Source organism: Pinus tabuliformis, chromosome 5_2, assembly GCF_031772625.1.
Source record: "Pinus tabuliformis cultivar Carrire ecotype Pingquan chromosome 5_2, CPIR1, whole genome shotgun sequence".
In the NCBI taxonomy this organism is placed as follows: Eukaryota; Viridiplantae; Streptophyta; class Pinopsida; order Pinales; family Pinaceae; genus Pinus; species Pinus tabuliformis.
Genome location: NC_142306.1, coordinates 229191613 through 229217939, shown reverse-complemented (window position 1 = coordinate 229217939; position 26327 = coordinate 229191613). Strand labels below are relative to the sequence as shown.

The following is a 26327-nucleotide window of genomic DNA, read 5'->3' as shown; positions in this document are numbered from 1 at the left end:
ATTGTCTATAAACCATAATTAAGTTGCATATTGGATCCGGGCTATCGGGGTTTATAAACAAGAACCATCGTAAAAGTCCCGAGGTCAGGTTCAGACCCGATGTCTTAATACATGGCACTTAAATTACATGGCAATTACATGGCGCATTTCACTTCGAATTTTCTTTTCACGAATATGTGAAAATGCTAGTATACGACATTTGACTAATGTATATGAATGTTTACATGATAATTGTTGATGTATAGTATATATGATATTATATTTAGTACCCTTAAATGCCATGCCACTTTTTGTTTCTTCTCTCTTTATAAATCTCTAGCAGACACATCTATTTATTTATTATATTTATTATAGGGGACGTTCACTGCATATTTATTATAAGGGGCGTTTATTTCACGTAGTGTTGTATTAGGTGTAACACCCCTAATATGAATAGGTCAATGGAATTGTGACTGTATCAAATCTCGTCATCAATGGCGTCTCATTCTTTATAAATATAAGAAGGATATGGAGGCAGAGGAATTGCTCGGACAGTCAAAAGTGGTCAGAATTTGGGCAAAAAAGTTTCAAAAAACCTTGTAGTAGTCGTGTTTGAATCATGTTTTTGATGGTGGTAATGGATTCATAACTCTCAAAAACTTATGGGGCACCCAAAATTTTGAATTTTGACCATTGTAACCTAAATTTAGAAAAGCCTTGTGAGATTTTCTCAAAATCTTGCTAGAATTTCCATGATTTTCACGGAAAAAAAGCAGTGTCTTTAGATTACAACTTAGAGATATATTAGTGTATCTTTTTCTTCAATCAAATATCATCATCAATGGCGTCTCTCTCTTTATAAATATATTAGTGTATTTCTTTCTTACATTAAAGAAAAATGATTACTATTTTGTTAAAGCAATATATTATAACTATTTTATATTTTGAAGTTGTTTATAAATATATTATAACTATTTTATATTTTGAAGTTGTTTATAAATATATTATAACTATTTTATATTTTGAAGTTGTTTATAATATATTTTTAAGTTAATTTTATTAAAAGTTTAATAAATATTTATTAAAAGTTTAATAAATATTTATTAAAATTATAAATTTGAATTATGAAATTTACATAATTTATATATTTTACTTTTTTGTCAAAATATTAAATTTATTTAACTAATCAAAATATATATTTTAAATTTAAAAAAAAAATCTATTTAAACAACAAAAACTTCTAAAGCGAATTAAATACTTTTACAAAATTATAACAATTCCTAAAACTCAAACAATATATTTTTTATTTTCACTTCCTTTTGTCTTCGTATAATAATTTGTAATAAGTTAGCTTATTGTGTCGGGCGACATATTATTTGTGGCAAGAGGCCCATTACACAACTAGTATGAGGGCAATGTAGAAGTTGTCATGTCCTCAAAAGATAATAAAATTAATTTTCTCTAATGTCCACCAAATCAAAAAAATAATAATTAAATAACCATATAAATAAATAATTACACCTAAGATGTTCCTCTGTTGGTTTTGTCTAAATAGATTTAGCCAATCACAAAAGCGTATTTTCGTTTTCCTCCTTCCTGTTAAAATTTGGCATGTGGCTAGCAGCCCAGCACATTCGAACGCACCGCCACCACCTGCTTAGGCTTCAAAATTAGAGTTCTAGGACTCGTTTCAGGCATCTTCGCCTCTTATTGATCAACAAAGGAGGGAAATGGTCAGAAAAGCTAGGAGAAGTAACAAAATACCATGAAGGCCCTCATATTGGTTGATGGTTTTGGAACCAGGTTGCACCATTGGAAATTGGGTGTCCCTAAGCCTCTGGTTGACTTTGCGAATAAAACAATGATTTTGCATCAAGTAAAGTTAGTAAACTAGTAAAATTAGCACTGATGAAGGAGGTAGTGTATTTTTTGTATGGAAAATTAAACAATTTATTGGATTTCAATTTTTGAGCAGATTGAAGCACTAAAAGCTATTGGTGTTGATGAAGTTATGTTGAGCTTATTGAAGGTGTTTGAAATGAAATTTGGGATTAATATTACCTATTCTCAGTGAATAGAGCCCATGGGAGTTGCTGGGCCTTTAACTCTTACAAGGGAAAAACTAATAGATGAATCTAGGGAGCCATGGTTAATTTCCACATAAAACATGGAGGAGAAGCATCCATCACGATGACCAAGGTACAATTTCATGTCCTACCTCAAGTCCCTTCTCACTTGGAACCATTTTCCTTGGTTTTTTTTTTTTGGAAAGGCATGTCTTTGCAAAAGTCAAATTGCAAGGGAATTGCTTTTCATAATTTCATTATGTAATTCCTTTCTTAGTTCAATTTTTTCATGGTTTGTAAGGTAAACAGTAAAGAATTAATCACTTGAACTAGGTTCATGAACTCTTAAAATATGGTTTTTTTATTCTTGATGAGGACAATGGAAAGGTAGAAAGTTTCATTGAGAATACCAGGGTCTTTGTTGGTAACAATATCAATGTGGGAATCTACCTTCTGAACCCCAGTGTTTTGGACCGAATTGAGTTGAGACCCACATCCATTGAAAAAGAAGTGTTCCCAAAAATTGCACAGGAGAAACAACTCTATGCTATGGTTTTACCTGGTTTCTGGATGGATATTGGGCAACCCAGAGACTATATTTCAGGCCTAAGGCTCTACTTAGATTCTCTTCGAAGAAACACCTTGGATAAATTAGCAACTAGGGTTAACATTGTTGGAAATGTGATTGTTGACAACACTAGATGGATTGGTGAGGGTTTCTTGATTGGGCTAGATGTGGCCATTGGCCCACGTTGTGTGATTGAGGCAGGAGTGAGACTGTCATGGTGCACCATTATGTGTGGAGTGCGCATAAATAAACATGCTTGTGTATCTGGAAGTATCATTGGTTGGCACTCTACTGTTGGTCAATGGGCTCGCGTTGAAAACATGACCATATTAGGGGAGGATGTCCATGTTTTTGATGAGGTATACAGCAATGGAGGTGTGGTCCTTCCTCATAAAGAAATCAAAACCAACATTCTCAAGCCAGAAATTGTCATGTGATTGGAAAGATGGAGAAGGCCTGGTAGCTAATTGGTTATTGTAATATTAATGATACTTGTCCATGTCGTAGATTTTGGGGGTGAGTAGAAGGGATAATATTCTATGTTGTAGGCTTCTTTTCGGGGTTGGGGGTGTAAATTTTTCTCTGTTTCTATTTTTGGAGGTTAGGGGAGGAATGGAAAGTTCAGGCTAATTGAAAAGCTTGGGTTTTTTTCTTATGCTTGCACTCTGTGGTTTCCTACAAGCACTGATTTAGTGTTGATGTCATTGGAATGTTGTGATTCAATATTTCTTATTTGAAACTATCTATATTGTTATGTTCTTGCAATCTTGGTTTTATAATAGTTAATAGGTAAATACTATTTTTGATCAATTATTCTAGATCAAGGAGTCATGCGTTAATGCACATGTTGGTTAAAAGGAAGCTAGGAAAGAAGTAAGGAGTTTTGTGTTGATACACATGTTAGTTAAAAGAAGGCTAGGAAAGAAGGATTGATGCCAACAATAAGGCTTAAGGATGAAAGGCAATAACAAAACCTATGATTAGAGAGTGCATAAAATATTTATTGAGAAAGATAAAAATGATGGTAGCCCACCAAACATTGGGGATACTGGATTTGTCAATGCCATAAAAATTATCCAGTTTAAGCTGGTATTTTTGTTAAACATTTAACACTATTTTCTTTCCATTGAAGAGCACATTCACAAATAGTTAGTAAAAGTGATATTTTTGAGAAATTAACTTGTGGTAGTGGAACTAGAAGCAATCATTTTCATCTAAAACATGTTCATGATTATACTAGACCTTCATGTAACAAGGATCAGATTTGATCTCAAGATTAGTAGGTGGGGTTCATCAATTTCTACATATACTTGTGTAGAGTGAATTGACCATGAGATCCAAGCCTTCTAGTACATAGGAATATTCTATGAGAATGTTTCATCAACTTTAATATGTAGCAAGCACCTAAATAACGAGTGAAACCTTAAGCTTCCTTTCAATAGTTCATTTGGTCTTTCAAATTCTTTACTATAATGAGTATGCATGTCACTAATGATGTTTGTGAAGTCTATTGAGTTGAAGAAAACTAGAATGCCAGGAACCAATGTCTTGGGATTGATTTTTTTTTTTGTTGGATTGACCTAGGGGTTTTGAATGTTCATCTTTATTGTTTACATAATACTTCATAACATCTCAATGGCCAATAGAGGTACTCTATGAGTTGGGTCTTGTGATTAAATTTCTTTGAACAACAAGGATTGTTTTCTAGTTGCATGGCTTTGATTTCATGATTGTTCTGTGGTTAGATTAGACAATTTTTTAATATTTTGTCATAATATTTTTGGGTAAGTATGTATACCTTCATAAACTTTAATGATAAACTTTTTGTGGGGATTATTTGCATGACTTGTGGAGGAACCATAGCCTCATAGAGTTTTTGGAGGCAGAATGTTCACTTTGATGATGACATGGAGGTTGGAGCATGCCTCTTGAACCCCACCTGCCCACCCTAGATAGTACTTGTATGGTTATGTGTGGTTGAAGAGGCTTTGGAAGCTAGACATTGCATGCTGAAGTTCATTTATGCCCCTCATTTAATGAAAATACTAATAAATATGGTAAGAATATCATAATATTAGCCATATGACAAAGAAGAAAAAGTTTATATCCTGCCATCATACTTGACCATAATAAAAATATTAGATATTAGATGGAAATTGATATCGATTGAGAATATTTTCCTGTATTTTTATTTAGAATTGCATTTCCCCATAATTAATACATTTTTTAAAGCTCTATTGTTCTGTACATAATGTACATTTTTCTTAAAATATTGTTTAGAAATATTATGTGTCTTTATATAAAAAAATTGATATTCACTCAATCTAGGCATATGATGATTAGTGATATATAACCAATCTAGATCCATCTTAATTCTATTTATGTTGGAAGGATGTGTATAGATACCTCCGTTTAATCAGTGAAATGTGGACGTGTATAAATACCCCTGTTTAATTAGTGAAATGAAATAATATGGTGTTGAAGTAGAAAGAGTTTAGAGATTATTTTAATTTTATTGACCTGGTTTGTGATAAAATTTATAGTTTATTAAAAGTTTATTAGATTTAAATTCTCCAAATGTTTTTTTTTTTGGGTAAGTGTGTATTTTAAATCTTTTAAGTTTTATGTATTTTGGTGAGTTTTAAATTTGTTAAAATGATATTTATTAATTGTTTTAAGGGCTTTTCACATATTTAAATTCATTTATGTATTGAAAATACCTTTTCAAATAATTAAAAACAACAATATCGTCAAAATTTGTATTGCCGAATTTTAGTGGAAAAGAAAAAAAACATAAGATTTCTCTCTAAATTTTATATTCTAAAATATAAATAACTTTAAATTTGTAATGAAAATTTTAAATATAAGACATTTAATACTTTATAAATAAACAATTATTCGTCATATTTATTAGTACCTTCCAAATCATAAAATGTATTTTCATATATATATATATATATATATATGTCTGTGTGTGTAATTTAATAAAATAATTTTTATTAGATCTTAGACTTTTGTGATCCATAATGATAATGAGATTGTCTTTCGGATTAATCACATTATTAAGATTTGGTCGACGTTTCAAACCATCTAATGTGGTTCATCCTCAGGAAAAAGGTGAACAAATCAATCTATCCAAATGTTTGAGTAAATGTTTTTATCAATTTAATAATTAATATTATTAAATAAAAATATTTAATAATAAAAATATTTAAAATAATTATATAACTTATTATTATTATTTATAATATTATTATTAGTAATACATATATTAATAATAATATTCTAAATATTAATAATAGTATTATTGATATTATTATTAATGATATATATTAATATTATTAATAACATTATTATTAATATGATAATATTAATAATAATTAAATATAAATTATATTATAATTATATATAATAATTGTCAAGTCACACTAGCACAACCGGTTGAGGATGAGCCTCGTTGGCAAGGTGATCGAGGATCAAACCTCATAGAGGTTGTTGCACTCGTGCTAAGGGGAGGAGACATGCTAAAATCTAGTCATCTTAGGGTTGGTGTGGCCCAGGCTAGGTGTGATCCCCGGGTGATTTTGATGGCTTAGATGTCCCTAGGTCACAGTTTCTCAAGCCACAAGTCAAGCTTGGATAAACACAGATCACTTTACAAGCAATATATATATATATATATATATATATATATATATATAATTAATTAATTAATTAAATTTATAATTTTCCAAAACATGAAATTTTATTAAAAATTAAAAATAATATAATAATGGGATAAAATTAAAAGTGAAAAACAAATCACCGACCAAACTATACACTTTTCTCTCTCTTTTTAGATTAAAAAAACCATTGACATCTTATTAATTCAAGAAAAAACATTGACTTCTTATTAATCCGTTGAAATCATATTTTTTATTTATTTCTTATTGTTTTAGTAAATAAATGTGCCTAAAAGGGTCATACCTCACCTAACTAGTCCTCCAAGCATGGGCCATACCTCACTTTCCCAATGTTGGTAGCATGGGCATGTGTTGTCATTTGTAGAAGGAATGTTCATTGGTGCCTTCACATATAGTTAAATGTAAAACACAAACAACCACTTTGTACCTGCCCACTACTCGTCATGGACATCTGTTGTCATTTAAGGAAGCATTGCTGTGCAGATAAATCTTGGTGAAGGGAACAACGACTCATGGATGTTGAAGAAAATTGTAGTTTAATTATTTTAAGTTTTGCAGTTTACAGTCATACTTTTCAAAAATTTCTATTGAAATTAATATGTGTTAAAATTAAAAGTGTTATATGGTTGGAAGAATTTAGGTGCTCAAAAAGTTTAAAAACTCATTTTAAATAATCAAAAATCACAATTTCACTACACAAGATTGAGGGAAAATGTTGAAGCCCGCTGATATGGCATAGTCGCCCTGGGCATGATCTTGGATTTAGGCAAGAAGGTGGTAGCGTGATGTAGATTCAATTTTTTGTCTAGCTCTTTGAAGTTGTCTTTGAGTTGTAAATACCCTATTGATAAAAGTGACCATGTGAAAACTGATCGATTTTGTCTTTTCAACTTCTTTGTGTTTAACAAATATTATATTCGTTTGTGTACCTTTCCACCTTTAGAGGCAATTGCTAGTTAAAAATAGATTAACACAACAATCAACTGAATTCATTCAATCTTAAAAATATATTAACACAACAATAAATTGAATTTGTTTGATCTTTTTCGCAATCGATGGATTCATGTTCTTTCTCAGTGGCTGGATTTCTGTGAGTTTTTAGTAGCTAGATTTGTGTAAGTGCTTAGTTTCATCTCATGAATTCAACTAACCATTGCATTTGCATAAGTATATGTCTTTCGCGGAAGGTCACGTCCACCCAAGTGAGACATGGTTAATAATCCATGCCAGAGCATAAGAGGAAGGTAAGTATCTTCTATTAGGGAAGGTAGGACTTCATTGAAACAAAATTGGATACCATTAATTTATCCTCACACAAATCCATTAGAGTCAAATTCTATAAGATATCTCGTGTGTACCTCTCAACTATTGCCCTAATACTTCACAACACACAACAATTCATGGACTTTGTTGGTGTACATGCACCTAGTTAGCCTTAAATAACTTCAGTTCAACTCTATTTCTTGCATGTGATGTGCAATTTGCTTTAGTTAGTTAACTTGAGTGGTTACATGTGATGTGCACTTAGCTTTAGTTAGATAACTTGAGTGCTTACATGTGGTGTGCACTTGGCTTTAGTTAGTTAACTCTAGTGCTTGCATGTGGTGCATGTGCACATTAAGAACATAAATCACACTTACCTTTAGTTAGCTTTAATTATCCATAGTTATTTCATGTACAACTAAGCTTAACTTAGTTGCTTTATGTATTGATTTTCAAAGCAATATTGAGTAATAAAATGCATTCTCAATCCTAATTTTATTTTCAATTCTTGCAAGCTTGTGCCATTCTTCTTAAGCTATATCCATATATATACTCTAATAATTTTACATGATACCAAAGCTACAAGGGTCTAGAGAAGGCGCATGAACAATATTTTGTAGGTTTGAAGATCAATAATTCGAAATTCTTTAGAGATTTGATTTGCAGATCCAAATATTGGAGAAGTATTGTAATTATTGCTACAACTACAAGGTGAAAGAATGGAGTTCCCATATTCAGATATTATTACTCCATATAACTATTTCCAGTGGGAGCCAAATATTTTCCTTCACCTCAGTGGAAAAGGCTTGTATCAGACAATTATGAATATGGAATCTGAACCTAATTTTGCCATTGAAAATTCCAAATACTTCAACAAGATGGATGTGGCTTTTGGTGTTCTATTGTTGACCATATCCCCAACATTGCATTTCCATATGGACACATGCACCACTCCCAATGAATTTTGAAAAACCTTGGAGAACTTATTTGGAAAGTAGGATGAGACATGGGTTCATATTCTCGAAAATGAGGTAAATTCCTTAGATCTAAACAACTTTGAGAGCATTCTGTATTTCTTTATGAAATTCAAATCATTGCTTCTATAATTACGGGATTGCGAGATCGATAAATCCAAAAGGTAAGGTTAATTGATCCTTTCTATTTTGTCTAAATTAAGTCATGAATATGTTATTTTTGTTTCTACATTTCATACAGTTAGACTTGCAAATAGAGATAAATGGAAAATGTCGAAACTTGATGCATTTATTGAGCATCTCATTCACGAGCAGCATAATCTCATCAAGATGGGTTCATTAAAGTCTTAAAATGCACATGCACTTTCCATGCATGAAAAAGGAAAGTCCAACTCGAAAGAAAATCAACAATCTAAAGGAAAATGAAAGGCAAGAGATCTAGTTCCAAGAAAGGGAGGAAATCCAAAACCTCTCGATGACTCTTCTGACTCCAAGGGTAAGAAGGGAAATAAAGGAAACTCCAAGTGTCATTATTATAATAGAGGCTATCATCATGAATTCTCTTGCATGCAGAAGATTATTGATCTAATGGAAAAGACTCTTCAAGAAAATAATCCTGGTCATCACATTCCAGAATGTGCCAAGAAGAAGATAGAGGAAAAACCATCAAAAGCAAGGGGTAATGGTCATGCTTTGATTGCCCTTTATTCTACACCACAATAATGTATCATCGATTCAGGAGCTTCAAATCATATGGCTTCTTCATAGGAATCATTTTCTTCTCTGCATGCATAATTAGGACCTCCTATTCTCATGGAGGACAATTCTGCACTTGAACCAATTGGACAAGGAAGAGTGCAGTTTGAAGATGGAAGTTCTGAGAATGTATTAAATATTTTGAGTTTTTCTGTGAATCTTATTTTAGTGTATCATATGACACACACTAGCACCAGAAATAAAGTGGAATTTACCCTAGATTCTGTGAGCATTTATGATATGTAAGCCAACATGAAGATTACATTTGCCAAGGTAAATGATCAATCTCATATGTATACATTTTTATTTTTATTTTGCTCCTCAATCAGATTGTATTTTAATACTTACGCATGCAAGTGAAGAAAGTAGGATTTGGCACGAGAGATTTGGGAACTTGAATTTCAGATATATGTAGCAAATTAGCAAGAAAGGGATGGTTAAAGGATTTCCAGCTATTGAATTTTCAAATGGTGTTTGTAATGGATGTGGTCTTGGAAAGCATCCACAAGACAAGTTTGAGAAGGGGCATGCATGGAGAGCCTCTTCACCTTTGGAGCCTATACACAGTGATATCATGGATCCATTTCCAGTACCTTCAATGAGAAAATAAAGATATGTTTTTTAATTTATCGATGATTACATGAGTTTCACTTAGGTTTATTTCCTGAAACTCAAGGCAGAAATTTTTCAACATCTAAATATTTTCAAAACGCATGTCAGTCTAGAAAACACATCAAGATCCTTAGCACATGTCATGGGAAGGAATCTGTCAACAAATATATCCAGAATCTATCTAAAATCTTTGTAATGAAGCAAGCATACAGTTGGAGCACACAGTTCCTTACCTTCCGCATCAAAGGAATGTCCAATTTCATGTTGCATGCAAGATCTCTTCCATCAAAATTGTGGGTTGAAGCTATCAATTGTGCCTTATACATCTAGAATATATCTCCTCATAAATCTGTTACTAGAAAAACACCTTTTGAGGTTTGGAATCGCATGCAACCTGAAGTTAGTCATTTCTACATTTTCGGATCTCAAGCATGGGTTCACATTTCTACAGAGAAGAGAAAGGCTTTGCAACATCAGAGAAATACATGCGTGTTTGTTGGATATTCTGATGAAGTTAAAGGGTACATATTTCTTGATATCAATACTGAAGATCTCTTTATCTAAAGGAGCATAAATTTTGAAGAAGATGTTTTGCTTACACCACCAGATGAACCTATTACAAAGCTTCCCTCGCCATTAATTGATGAGTATGCAAAGGATACTTCAGATTAGAATTATGATCTAGATAAGCCTTTGCCTATGAAACTTGGTGGACCACTAGTTGTTGAGCATCGAGATAATACTTCCTCATGCATTTCAGAAGATTCTTGACCACCTTCAGTACATAAATGGCTTAGCATTAGTGATCTCCTAGATGATCCTACCACTATACCTCAGTTTGAGGAAGATCCACAATCACTCTTAGCTATGGATCCATCCATGCCCTTGCATGCTTATATGATGCATTCATCTAATCCAAAGACTTACGAAGAAACAACTAGGCATCCTGAATGGGAAGCAACTATGGATGAAGAATACAAATTCTCATTAAGAACCAAACTTGGGATCTAGTTCCGCTACCTTCCAATCATAAACTTTTCAGGTGTAAGAGGGTTTACTAGACCAATAAAGCAGAATATGTCCAATTTAGTTGATATAAGGCATGGTTGGTGGCAAAAGGTTTTCAACGAGTACATGGTGTTGACTACGATGATACTTTTTCTCCACTGGAAAAAATGGATTCCATTCGGCTAGTTCTCCACATTGCAACAACAAGAGGATGGGACGTGCATCATATGAATGTGAAGAATTCCTTTCTTCATGGTGATCTTGAGGAGGAAATCTACATGCAGCAACCACAGGAATACATCCAAAATTCATCTTTGGCATGTAAGGTAAAGAAGTTTCTCTATGGCCTCAAGTAGGCACCTAGGGCGTTGTATGCAACGATGGATACTTATTTGTTATGTCAAAAGTTTGTACGCTGCAAATATGATTTCAATGTTTTTTTGTTGAAGAAAATTGACTCATTTTTTATCATAGTACTCTACATAGATGATATTTTCATAATGGGTAGTTCAACTTCTGCCATTGCTGAGATTAAAACTACATTGCATAATCATTTTTATATTATAGATATGGGCTTGCTAAATTTCTTCCTTGGACTAGAGATCAATCATGGTGGTTGTGGGATTACCATTCCTCAACCAAAGTATTCTAGAGGTCTTTTGGCATGATTTCACATGAACTATTGTAAGCCAACAACCACACCTTTCTTATCATGGATAAATCTTAACAATGGCAAAGACACACCATTAGCTGATTACATATTGTACAGTCAACTTGTGAGGAGTCTTAGTTATGTCACTCAATCCCATCTCGATCTCTCATATGTCATAGGAGAAATTTCCAAATACATATAGGACCCACATGAGTTACAATGGAAATATGAAAATCATATCCTTTGATATGTCCAGGGGACAATCACTTATGGGATTCATTATGCAGCAAATTGTTCTTTGGATCTCATTGGGTTCACAAATTTAGAGTTGGTTGGTGACAAACCTGATCGCAAGTCGAAATCAAGTTATGTACTTAGTTTGGGATCCAACCCAATTTGTTGGTCAAGAAAGGAATAGACTGCCATTGCTTTATCATCAGCGAAGGCTGTGTATAGAGGAGAAATCAATGCCAATATTTAGTCCATTTGGCTACAACATTTTCTTTTTCCTCTTGGTATTAGTGTCCATTATCTACCTGTCATATGGTGTGATAATCAGAGTACGCTAAATTTTTGCAAAGATCCAGTGCAGTGACAATGGACCAAACATATCAAGATCCGTATGCGCTTCATTAGAGAATTGATTCATGATGGGATCATCAATCTATAGTACTATCCTAGTTCTAAGCAGACTGTTAACATCTTCACTAAGACATTCACTGAGAAGAAGTTTCAATTTCTATGAGATTGTCTCAGGGTGAAGGACACGATTGCCTAGTAGTCGTCTTTTCTATACTTTTGTCATTATATTCTGAGGGAGGGGGGGGGGGGGGTTTCTTCCCACTAGGTTTTCACTCTTTCTTCTTTTTCATGCATTTTACATGCTGTTATAGGCCATTTTGTCACATCTACTCAATAAGCCTACAAAATGGATCAATCAACATCCATGAACACCTTGTCATCATACCTACACAGATTCCTAAGCATGACTCTCTCAAATCCCTAAGTTTCTGAACTTGAATGTTTCATTCTAGTCCTTTTAAATCACTGTGCACCATGACCCTTTAGGGGGCTTCTTTAAGTGGGAGGTTGATCCGTTCTGCACCTGCTTTGATCAAAGCAGGTTCGGGGTTTGGGAAAAATAAAAAGAATCCCTATGCTTCCTCTTCTAGAAGCTTCTAGGAGTTGTTACAACCATTTACCTTGGATAAGAACTTTGAATCCTATATCCCCTACCTTAAAGTTTTCACCTCTTATCCCTTGATCTCATCCTCCCGTCAAGAGTGTATCTTAAGCCTATATTGGTAAATGGATAAGAATTCCCAAACTACCATCCATAGGTTAGGGTTTGGCTTTTGGAGACTAATCATACCCTTATATTGTTGCTTTGATCATACGAGAGTTATCATTCCCATGAATTAGAGTGGCTTTGAGGTGTACATTGTGGTAAGGAAGGATAAGTCAACTTGGGAGGATTTATACAAGAACAACTTCCACTTTTGGTTAACTCTCTCCCTTTTATATTAATATAAAGAGTATATCATTTTCGTACATGTGTTAAGTTATGCCTATATGCATGTGTTTCATTGCTTTGTCGATCCATTGAATAGAATGATTGGATAATGCTACATAGATGTTGTATATCTTCGGCTTATGTTGTTTGTTTGTGGAGGTTATAATTATAGCAATCAGAGCTATGGTTGGAGTTGACAAGCCAAGACGAGAGAAGAGCTTGTGACAGATCACAAGTAACCATCTTTCCATTATCCAATTCTTCTAAGGAAAACCTTATAGTCTTTGATTTATGTTGTTCTAGACATGCCACTAGGTCTAGGGAAGACACTTTTGTCGGCACTCATAGATTTTGTATAACAAATTGGTGATGATACTGACAACCAATTCATTCCCTTAGTGGTTTCCTTCACTTTTTCCCTTGTTACACCTCTTGAAAAAACCCCCAATGTCTCAGTCAACTTGAATTGACCCTAGGAAGACCTTTCATTGAGTTGCATTTGGTTTTTTGTGTTGGAAAATCCCTTTTCCCTGGTCTGCACAACCACTGGTCTACTAATAGATCATTGCAAAGCACCCTAGCCTCTTCTATACCAACGTTGCAAAGCACTAATATCCTCTTTGCACCAGCGCTGAACCCTGTTTCATGCAAAAAATTTCCTTTTGATGCATTTCTCTCTGATTGACTTGATTCTAGTTGGTCCTCCTTATGTCCCTGAGTGTGTTAAGCCCTTTGAGAATCCTACATCTAGTTTTCTTTTGGTTTTGAGTTCCTTTGATAAGAAAATTTTTAGGTATTACTTTCTTCTTGTCATTAGGTCATTAGAAAATCAGTTGGTTGATCATTGGATTGCTTGAAGGAATTGGTGTTTTAGTCATCGTTCTAAAAAACGTTTTTTATCAGCTATTAGGTGAATATCTTAGTTTTCATCTAAAAATTAAGTGGAATTGGAAAGAAAATTTTTATGCATCATGCATTACATCTAGGGTTTTGTGAGTGAAAATTATAATTAGAAACAATTACATTAGGAAAATTGCTTGACAATATTGTTTGTTGCATATTGTATGTTGCATATTCTTTGTTCTCTTCCCTTCCATATATAGATTTTCATTCAAATGAAAAGTTTCATTTTATCATGCTAGTTTGAATTTTAGGATATTCAAGTGAAATTCATGGTGAGCCTTGAAAATTGAAACTTAAATCAAGATAAACTTTAAAATTTATTGAATCAACCTAAGGAGCATTTGTAACATTAACAAAAACATCTAGAGGTCTAGGCTAGAGACGTATTTTGACGTCTATAAATATAGGAGATGTCATTTTTTGCTAGAATTGCATTCCGGGGGTGATCTCTCGTTCCACATATGTAAGTGTATGAGACCGTTCTCCACGTACCTCTAGGTATATTAGATGGTGCTCCACGCATGAAAAGTATATGGGAATGCTCTCATCATACGATTACACATTAGATAGCACTAACATAGAGTGCTCTTCCATGTATCGTCGAGTATATTTTGCAAGTCCACCATAGGTTTATATTGTTTATATTCTCTCCATAGGTAACTAAGTCAGCCACCTTGCACATTGTGATACACCAATCACAAAATTCAGGGAGATTTCCTTCCCATACGTAAATCATTGGTTTTTCAAGGCTGTATATTGTTGTTGATAGTTTCTTGGTAAAACTTTATGCCTATTTTACCCTCTTTGATTTATTTTCTATGTTAATTGTTAACATTTATTAATCCACTATGGAAGAACAAGATTCTTTACCCCATCATTCATGTAGAATGAAAAATAAGCCTCCTCTTCCACGAGAGGAAAATCCTAGATTTCGTTAGAAGCATAAGAAAACACAAAATACTGAATCCAGTACTTCATGGGCTATTACTTTTTGTCCTCCATCTGAGATAGATCTACTGGGATAATCATTTTCCATGAGTATAGAGCTCAATATTACCTCTCCATTGGCTGGTCACTTTGACACAGTTGAAACCAAAGCACCTGAAACCTCTTTACCCGAGGTTATTAAACCCGACTTTCCAGAGTTTGAGAAAACTCAAACTGAGGTTATACAACCTGAGGTACCTCAACCATCTTCCTCTATTACTTCAGGAACTTCTCATTCTCTTCCACTATCTTAGACACAACCCCAAATTCTATATCTTAGACTTGACGATGAACACCTTCCACCTAGTCTTGTGAGTATCGAAGATATTCCGAAGGAAGAGCCTCAACCCTCCTCTCCCAGTTGAGAAGAGTCTCATTTTTATTAGGAACATCCTTTTCCTTCTCCTCATACTCCAATTTAGGCTCCTTTATTTGATTCTTTTCCTTTCAACTCACCTCTGTGTTTTCCTTGGCAATCATATTTGGGGTTGACCATGACTGAGTCTCCTTTAGTTTCACATCTTGTATCTATTATTATGGCTAAGAAAAACCAAGTTGAAACCTCATCCATGTTTGTAACGACACTAGAGGAACATTTTTATGGTGGCCCATCCATCTCACCTAGTTACCAATCCTCACCTTGTACTTTCTCTAGTGCAACATCTAGTCCATGGAACTCTCCCATGATATCTACACCTAAAATTCCATCTAGAACTCTACTAATGAGTGATACACAGTCTACTGCTCTTCCTCCATCTAAACCTATAGCTTAGCAGCAGACTAGCCCTTATGTTTGTGGACATGGTTATTTACAACAACCCAATCCATCTCCTAGTGGGAACCCTCCTCTTGGGGGGAAGTTTCCTCCATATTACCCTCCTCTTCCGGCTAAAGGGAAAGTTGTTGTAGGTTCATTTCCATCTCCTCAAATTAGTGCTCAACCTCAAATGATTCCTCCTTATTCAGGAATGGTTGCTAGTATTTGGAAAGCCACTTTACCTATTCAACTTGGTTCAGTTGTAATTTCATATTTAGCATCTCCGCCTGCTCCATTTACCCCTCAAATTTATGTTCAACAACCCATGTCTCAACCTGTTCAAAATCAAATGAATGGGAGCCAACCTTTACAAGATGTACCTTTAACTCAACCCATTCTACCACCATCTAGTGCATCTCAATCCATGTATACCCAACATCTTCATGGTAACTTACAATCACAATAGTTTAGGCAGGACATTCCTCAAACTCAAATGGGTCATAATGTGTATGGTATGGCACATACACAACCAAAACTAAATCCACCTTATGTTGGGATGATGAAAAATACCATAGGGAAACCATATCCATCGTGTCAAGCTATCCCTTAGATGCCTTACAGTAAAAAAGTCCAAACTCAGTCGTTTCATCCTTTGTAAGATAATCCTAGAGATGGAAACATGGTTATGTGTATACTAGCTATCAAAATCCTTCTTTTCCCAGGAAAAAGATACCCATTGCTTAGGGTGACCCTTCTTATCTAGTATATCCTCCACTACACCTTAACATGTAATTTCCAATCATGGCAACTCTCGAATTAATGGATTTGACCAAGCTCACTCATAATCCCATTGCTATTCTCCTTGGTGGTTAGTTATTCCTACCAAGTTTCGTTCTCATATTCCTAAATTAAATGGAAATCCTAGAGGAGACCCATCCATCCACATAATGAATTATCATTTGTGGTGTTATTTGAACTCCCTCAGTGATTTTTTTTTTCATGTCTTTTCCAACATACACTCACTCATAAGAAAAATAAATGGTACATAGAAATACCTTGAGCTTTTCTTGATAATTTTAGTGCCTTGGATACTACATTCCTAACACATTTCCAGTTACCCATAAGATATGAGACCGGAACATAATTCTTAAACAATTTCAAACAGAATAAGGCTACTCACATCTTTGATCATATTCATGAGTTGTGATGCCATGGTCGTTTGGTTAAAACCTTCCTTCCTGACCAATTGTGAGTTGAATGGTTTATTGTCTCTATTTCCATCTATCACAGAAGACATAGCTAAAGGAAAATTCGTAACTAAAGAATAGGTGATCACTCATGCCCAATACTTGGATCTCATTTATGCCTAATATGGCATGATGTATGATAAAATACCAGATGCTCCGTCACCTACAAATAGTATTTCTCAAACTCCAGGTAAAGAATCACATGTTGTTGATGGAGTGATTGGTTCTACCAGCCAACAATTGATGAGTAAACCATCTGGTTCAAATCTTGTTTTCACTGCTCAATGCCCTACTTACACCACTACAAATTTTACTTGCAAGATCAATGTCGTTCAATCATCTAAATGAAAATCTTCACAACGAGGAAGTAAGAGAATGGTAAAGGGAAGAAGAAGAAAGACAATGACCCATAGGATAACAAAACAATCACTTTCCTAAAGAGAATAAGAAACCTCATTACCCGTGTTTGATTTGTAATGAGGAGAATTTAATGCGTCATTGTCCACACTGGGCTGAGGTGAATCTATTCCTTAAATCATCTACTACACCCACTGTGTTGACATATCCATTTCCAAATCAGGAGACCAATTTAGTTTCCCGGGATCCTACTTCCTCTAACTCAGTTTTGATTGTTTCCTCTACTAAGCGTAAAAATGATATTTTGGTGGATACCCGAAGTAAGGACTATGGTAATGTGAATCTTTTGAATGGTCAAGCTACTGATCAACCTACCAGTTTGACCACATCTCCATCAGAGTCTACTCCAAATGTCATACCGACTGAATTAATGATTAAGACGCCTAAGGGTGTTATTCATAAATCTACATTCATACCTTGTGCAAGAGTTTGCTAAAATTATAACATAGCTAAGGACTTGGCTCAGGCTCCATCAACTATTTCCATTGTTGAGGTGTTGCAAAATTTCTCCGCCCAAAAGAAGGCTTTTCTCTCTATAATTGGATGTATTGATCCTTCAAATTCCAACCTAATAGTCCTTAATCATGAGAACCATAAACCTCGAATTCTGGATCAGTTATATTGCATGATCCAGGTTGTTGTTAATGGTAAGAATATTCATTGTTCCATTGTGGATGAAGGTGCCTCAATTTGTATTATGTCTTTGTCTTGCTGGAAGTCTATTGGTTCTCCCTAATTCAACTAGTCGTCAACCATTTTGAAAGCTTTTGATGCAAGAACTTATAAACCATGTGGGATTTTTAATTCTATATAGGTAGAATTAGGTGGCAAGAATATATCAATAGAATTTGAATTTATCGACAGACCTCTTGATTATCATCTTCTATTGGGTCGTACATGGGTCTATGCCATGTTTGCGATTGTTTCCATATATTTTCAAATGATCACTTTTCCTCATAAAGGCGGTATCATAGCCATCGATCAAATCACTTTCTTTGTCACTGATTCTTTAGTTACTAGAAGTGTCCCTCTCTTGGGAGAACCTCTCACCCATATCAACATGTTAGAGTTGGACTGCTTAAGGAGTACTCTCTTATGGGAACCTTTTTGCTTCCTGCTCCCCCACCGCCCGACAAATCTACTTTAGTTTCCTATATTAATATGATATCTTCTTCTACTACTCCAGATGATCCATGGGTAGTACCAAATCAATATAATATCAATCGTATTTTTGGTGAACATATGCCACTCAGCTCCATTGAGTAAGATTACGAAGCCATCCATTTGGCTTGCATGACTTCTTCTAGTCCTTCCTCTTCAATCAATTGGGTTGATCGTTCTTTATATTATGGTAAGTTGTCTGACCCTTTCTCTCTTACATTTTCCACTGAAGAGCATCATGGTGATCATGATGCTAGATGATGCACCATGGGATTATCATCATTATCATTCCTCCTTGCTAAATTCCTTGGAGGACAATCTTAATGAGCTTTATCAACCCAATATCGTTGAGTTAAATATAAATTCCACATCTATTTATGATGTCGATTACGAGAAGAAATTGTTGATTATTCAAGAGACCATCCCTCTCGGCATTTCAGTTAAACCTGACATTGTTAAAAATATGCATATTAGAACATCTTGCTCTCCTGATGATGTAAAGACTTATAAAGCTTTATTCCGAGAATCCGGAGATGTTTTTTCTTAGTCTTATGAATAAATTCCTGGTATCATTCCAAACATTGTTGTGCATAAAAATAAAACATATCCTAATGCTAAAGAAGTGTGACAATGAATTCTCCCTATTCATCCCAAGAAGGTCACTACTATCAAAACTGAATTTGAAAAACTTCTATCAGATAGTTTCATCTATCCCGTACCTTTAAATTGACTGGGTGTCTAACATTTTTCTTGTTATGAAATAACAGGGAATAATATACGTGTGCATCGATTATCAGGACATCAATCATTCCCATGTAGAGGACAACTATCCGATCCCGTTCATCGACTAGATCATTGATGATTGTGCCAGTCGCGAGATATTTTCATTCATGGACAATTTCATCAACTATAACCAAATAAACATTCTCCCATAAGACTGCATTCATTTTTCCCTTGGGGCACACTTGTGTATAGAAATATCCCTTTCGTATTAAGTAATGTTGGGGCTACATTCCAGATGGTGATGAATTACACCTTTGACAACATCAAACATATCACCTAAACTTATTTGGACAATTTTCCTGCTCATTCTAGACATTGGGTTAATCACCTGATGCATCTTAGGACCATATTTTTATGATGTAGACATTATGACATTCCACTCAATCCGCACAAATGTGTGTCTTGTCTTAGTTCTGGTCATCTTCTCAGTTTTGTTGTATCATAACAAGGAATTCATATTGATCCCTTGAAAGTTCAGGAAATCATTGATCTACCTACTCCTTCCCTCCTTCAAATTCAATGAATCCAAGGGAAGGATAACTTTATTCATATATTCATTGCCAATTATGTTGAACTAACAAAAATATTTACTCCCTTTCTAAAGAAAGGCCCCCCCTTCCATTGGAATGACACCGCTCAAAAGACATTTGATGCCTTGAAAGATGTATTGATTAGGGCATCTTTGTTATACCCCCCTAATTACCAATGCGATTATTTCCTATACATCACCGCTGCAAGTACTTCCATTACTATGGTATTGGTTCAGGAGGATTGTCATCCTACAAAGAGTTCAACTTAGAATTTGGCAAATCCAATTTGAAGAAAACCCTAGTTTTTACTGAGTTAATTTGTGAACTTCCTAATTCTGAAACTAAAATGAATCTAGTGATTCTATTCTAGATGAGTCATTGTTTCTAATATTTTCATCTTACTCGTGTTAAGGAGACATTGTAATATATCTCCAAAACCATACTTTCTAGTCTGGTTCCTCTCTCTCTTTCTAGCGACGTATTCGATATCAAGCCAAACATTATATTATAATCGGTGACATTCTCTATCATTGCAGTATCGATATAGTTTTATGAAGGTGCCACACTCATGAGGAGGTTGAGAAAGCATTAAATGAATTACATTCGAGGGAATTCGGTCATCATTTATTTGGATATGCCATCACATAGGAGATCTTACATGTTGGTTACTTTTGGCCAACCATATTTCGTGACTATATCCTCGTTGTCCAGATGTGCCATGCATGCCAAATTTATGATTGAAATATTTGTGCTCCACCCACTCCTTTGCATCATGTTAATACTGTTGGTCCTTTTGAAAAATGGGGCATTGATTTCATGATGTGTAACCCTCACTTAGTCGAGAGGCATGGCTATATCATCATAATGGTTGATTATTTTACCAAATGGGCCAAGCCAGTGCCTACATATAATAATAGCAGTGAAAAAACTACTTTATTTTTCTTCAACTATGTGATTGTGTGGTTTTATATTCCATAAGCTGTAGTTATGGACCATGGAAAACATTTTCACAATCACATGACGTCTGAATTGGATTCCAAGACGGGACTTTCCCATTAAAGTTCCACTCCCTACTACCCTCAAGCAAATGGGAAAGTTGAGGCAATTAATAAAGTTCTCAAAACATTGCTTCAACTTATCATAGGGGTCCATAAATCAGAGTGACATCTCATTCTTTATACGGCCTTGTGGGCTTACTGAATTTTTGTTAGGATTGCTACTAGATTTACACCATTCCAATTGGTCTATGGTATGGAAGAAATCCTTCCAATTGAATGTGAAAATCCATCCCTCAAACTCGTTGAAAAATCCTCCTTGTCACTTCGACATAAGGGCAATGTCTCTTACATCTGATGCACTTGGATAAAACCCAGCGTGATGCAACCATGGATAACGAAGCCTGTAAGAAATGTATCAAGGTGAAATATGACAAGTGTGTCAAGCCTCATGTCTTCTCAGAAGGAGACCTTGTTTTGTTATACGATCAAAATTCTGATAAATTATGTTCAGGGAAGCTTCAGCCAATGTGGCCGGGTCCATATATTCCCAAACATGTTCTTGATAAAGGGGCCTATGAGCTAGTTTATTTTGATGGAGTTCCCTTGGTGCAACCTAGAAATGGGTTGTACTTAAAGAAATACTATGTTTTAGTTTTTGCGTAGTGCATTGTGTACATAATGTATATAGGCTCGATTGAGTGTATTTGCAGTGTGTTCCCTTCAGAGTTTCCTAGGTTTCTATTAATCTTGTTTACATTTGGTTTTCATATGTCAGCATCCCATGAACCTTATGTTTGTTATGTTGATGGTTCTAGTCATAGTACTTGGAACCTCTCTTCCACATCTTGTGCTATATATGCTCTGAATGGCGAGTTAGTTAGTTTATAAGGCATTTGTATCAGTCACTCTGCAAATAAAATCACTAAGTATAGCACAATGATTGAACTATTATATGATGCAATTTCACATGGTATCCTCCATATAGTCATCAAAATCAACTCACAACTTTTAGTACTACAATTGACTAATGCCTATTTGGTTAGAAGTCTAACTATGTTTTGCATGTTCATGACGGTTTTCCTTCTGGAAAGAATTTTGATTTTATCCAGTATCAACATATTTATAGAAATATAAATATAATGATAGAAGCACTTGATAATCATGTTTTAGATAGACATTTGTGACACATGTAAATTAATTTAATAACATATCACATCATATTTAAACACAATAATACAATCATAAGAAACACTGAAGATATATATATATATATATATATATATATATATATATATATATATATATATATATATATATATATATATATCAAAGTTTTGGTTTTACAAAATTTGTGCCCGAGACACATGTGGCCACATGACCTAAAATATACATGCAATCAAAATATGGCTATAAGCCTCCTAGTATACTAATCATAGTGCTCATGATATCACGCCATTGCGTGAGCCATATTTCACAGTAGCAGATTGATACGACTAGGAACGCCAATAGTATGTCATTGCAGTCTCATAGGTAGATCATTGATTATAGTCTCAGCTATGCCATGGGTCAACCCCTCCATATGATGCTCAAATTCTCCTAGGGTCTCATCCACATTGAGATCCCGTAGTACCTCTTGTCCTATTGCAACAACTTGTACTACTACTGGTGCCTATTGTGGGTCTCCTTCATGATGAAGATAAGAAGATCCCACTAGTCAAATGGGTCCAATATCTACATGTGTACAATCCAGTAGTTTAGTCTTAGATAAATCAAAAACCACAAAAAATTGTAAAATTTTAAAATATAAAAATGGTCAAAATGTCTTACCTATGGCACCGCATCGCTCGTCATCAGCAAGCGTGAGCTTCAGGTCTCTACGAAAATCCATCCCTGCGTATGGATAGTCTTCTATTATAATAAGTTTCGTGCACAACCAACTGAAGAATATAGGTGTGAAGCTCATCGACGAAGGGCCCGCATTCTTGGACATGAGATACACCCATCTCCTCATTCGTGGGACTCTCAGATCTGCGGGCTTGAGCATGATATATTGTGGCCTAAGCATTGGAATCTGCTCTAGAGCAAAAGAGATCAGAATCGAACCATAGCTAGAATCGAACCATAGCCAAAATTATTTAACTATCCATCATTTTCTTTAGTCAGCTACTCTTTCATGTTTACCAATACCCCTTCACTCCAGTTGAATATTGTTAGCTCCAAACATTCTAGAGCATACTGCATATGTGACTTATTCGTCACATGGAGAGATGGACTACTGACCAATCTGACAATAATGAACTAGATCATTTTTAAAGGCAAACAAACTACATCCTTGATGCCGATTTTTCCATCCTTAGTTGGTTTGGATAATAGTTGACAATGTTCACTGACATAATCTTTGACTGTTTCTCCACCACTCCTTGAACCGAAAAAAGAGACTAGGGCACCTTGCCTTGACAAACCAGTTAAGAAATATATGTCCTCTACCTATATTTCTAGTGTGTGTGAACCAAGTCTAAAATCTTGCACTTGAACATCCCATGCACGAACAAGATACCTAAGTAAATCTATCTGTTGCCTCATACCAAGAAGGCATAACAATTTTAAGATCCCATAATCTCTTCAAGCCTGGATTGTGATAGGGTCATTACTTACAGTCAAATATTTTTCTTCATGTTCTCTTTCCCTCCATATCAAGGACATTTTTTTTTCCAATAGACACCTGCAACATCACAAGGAGAATAATTAGGATGAATTTTGATGCAAAAACTAGTGAAATTTTGAGGAAAACAAGCAAACCCAAGTTGGGGATTGCACCCAACACACCCTCCTAAGGGTAGACAATGTGTTGCAGCACTAGCCCTAGTGTAATTCCCTCTTGATCAACAAACCTTTTGAACTTGTGGGGGTGCGTTGGACCTAGGGTGAAGAATTAGAGCCCTAGGAGCCTCAAAACCTTGGAAAATGCACATGAAATCACAAAATGGAACCATGAAAAGGAAGAGAATGGTTCTAGCTCCTACTTGAAAGTGACGATTATTGAAATGTTCCACTGGATTGGCTGCAATTAGGTGCAAATTATTGGGGTCAAAAACACTCAACACTCACTCTCCAAGAGGTAAATGAGAAATGGTAAAAATGAATTACCTTTTGCCTATTTTATTGTCATTTTCATCATTAATTTATTAGTGTTTTGACCTAAATATGACTCAATTTTATCATTAAACGGATATTTTTAATCCTTTTGTGGTGTTTTGAGTAGGATGGAAACCATTTTAATAGATTTGATGATGTCGGGATTAAAACATGTCATTTTGACCAAGGAGCATACTTTTATCACTTTTTGGGGCTCTGTAAACCTACGAAAGAGGAACCCCTTGGAGTCCTCTTTCAACTCTTTTCAAACTCCCTAAACATGAAATTATTACTGAGTGCTTGTCTTTTCGAACCCATTAAAGTAAATGAAAAGGCATCCACTCAATATAAGTTTATCCTTTTTCTAGATTGAGATAGACTAACTACGAAAAAGGAATATCTTAGTCGAACATGACTAAGAGGTTGTCATGAGTATTTATTTTTCTACCTTTTTGGACTCAAGCAACTATCTATGAAAAGGAAACTTTGGATTTTTCTTTTTTTTCTTCTTTTTCAAATTCTCTAAACATGAAAAAGATGTCAAGTTAGACCTTCAATGGACTCATAAAAACATCAAACAATGATGGACTCATCAAACATGATGAGACCAAACCACTCCTTGGGGTTTGTTAAACATACTCAGAGGGATTTGTTCGAAGGATGAACTTACAGGTCAAGCATATGTTATCATCCTCTAGCTTGTTAAAAAATAATGAGGTACTGACCAACAATGGTTTGGGAAATTGGGAAAATGGGATATTCTACCTATTATGGCCACGAGTTGCTCTTGAACATGAAACTCTTCCAATTCATCTCTGTGGCTGTTGGGTTGGGAAATATTCTTTCCTTTTGGTTCATCATACCATTTTAGAGCCTTCATTTTCGATTTTGGGTCAATGCTCCCAACTCCATTCAATGTCACTGATGTGTTCAAGAGAAGTCATTCACTCAATATCTGCTACGATACTCTTAAGCCTTCATTCCATGTCTAACATTCTTGAACCAGTTGCAAAACAAATTCATTTCGTCTTGAATCATAATACTTGTTTTGTGTCATTGATGGGGGACACATCAATGCCGTCCTATGATGGGTCCCTTCCTATCGACATCAACTCATTATCCAGGAAGTTGACTTAGAAACTCTTCCTTCAGTGCCTTAGGGATTGAATATATTAATGGCAAGTTTCCTTGATCTCGGCAACAGATTTTCTTCATTGGCCTTCGACCAACAGAATCTATGTGGTGTTTGACGTCAACTTATTCATCCACACCATGTGGATTGTAGTGTAGTACCTTGAGAGCCATTAACATCATCGTTCATTTCTCTCATGTTTTTTAACAACTTACATTCTTGGTAGGTAATTAGATGGTCTCTGCCATGTTTGACTTCAACTCCTTTATTCACATGGTTAGACTCATACGTTGGATGATCGAATAAATGAGATAGAAGACCCTAGCTATAGTTCCAACCATCCAGGCTGTGATTTCAAGATTAATACAAGATCACAATGTATGATGGCTATGATCATATAGACAATCATTCAATCATGGGTCCACCCTTTGTCATCAGTGGACGTCTCTTCTTGATCATTTTACATGTAATGTTAGCTTATGTGCTAAGCATGGGTATGCCTCCCTTAGCAAATACATCATCATGTAAATGTATTATAACAGATGATGATCAGACCGGTTGTTCTTGATCCAAACTTGTCACAAGGTAAAGAACTTCAGTAATCAACCACTATTTCTAACTTTGATATTTAGGAGGCAATATGTTATAGTCCATTTTTTCACATCTAGTTAATAAGCTTACAAACTAGATCAATCAACATCCATGAACACCTTGTCATCATCCCTACACAAATCCCTAAGCATGAATATCTCAAATCCCTGAGTTTCTGACCTTGATTACTTAATTCTAGTGCTTTTAAAGCCCAACACACCTTGTCCCTTTAGGACTTTCTTTCTGACCTTGACTACTTGAATCTAGTGCTTTTAAAGCCCAATGCACCTTGTCCCTTTAGGGACTTTCTTTGAATGGCAGGTTGCTCAATTCTCCACCCCCTTTGATTAGAGAAGGTTTTCCCTTGCTGAGGGTGCGCTGACTCTAGAAATTCAAGAAAAATAAAAATAATCCTGAAGCTTCCTCTTTGAGAAGCTTCCAGGAGTTGTTACAACCATTTACTTTGGATAAGAACTTCACATCCTATCTCCCATACTTGGATTTTTCACCTCATATCCCTTGAGATCATCCTCCCATCAAGAGTGGATCTCAATCCTAGATTGGTAAACGGATAGGAATTTCCAAACTACCATCAGCTCCTTATATTTACTA

The 26327-nt window shown here is 34.9% G+C and overlaps 1 pseudogene; it reads left to right on the top strand.

Annotated features, from left to right (window-relative positions):
* Positions 1 to 1744: 1744 nt before the first annotated feature.
* On the top strand, positions 1745 to 3099 carry LOC149158371 (mannose-1-phosphate guanylyltransferase 1-like; annotated as a pseudogene).
* The last annotated feature ends 23228 nt before the right edge of the window (positions 3100 to 26327 follow it).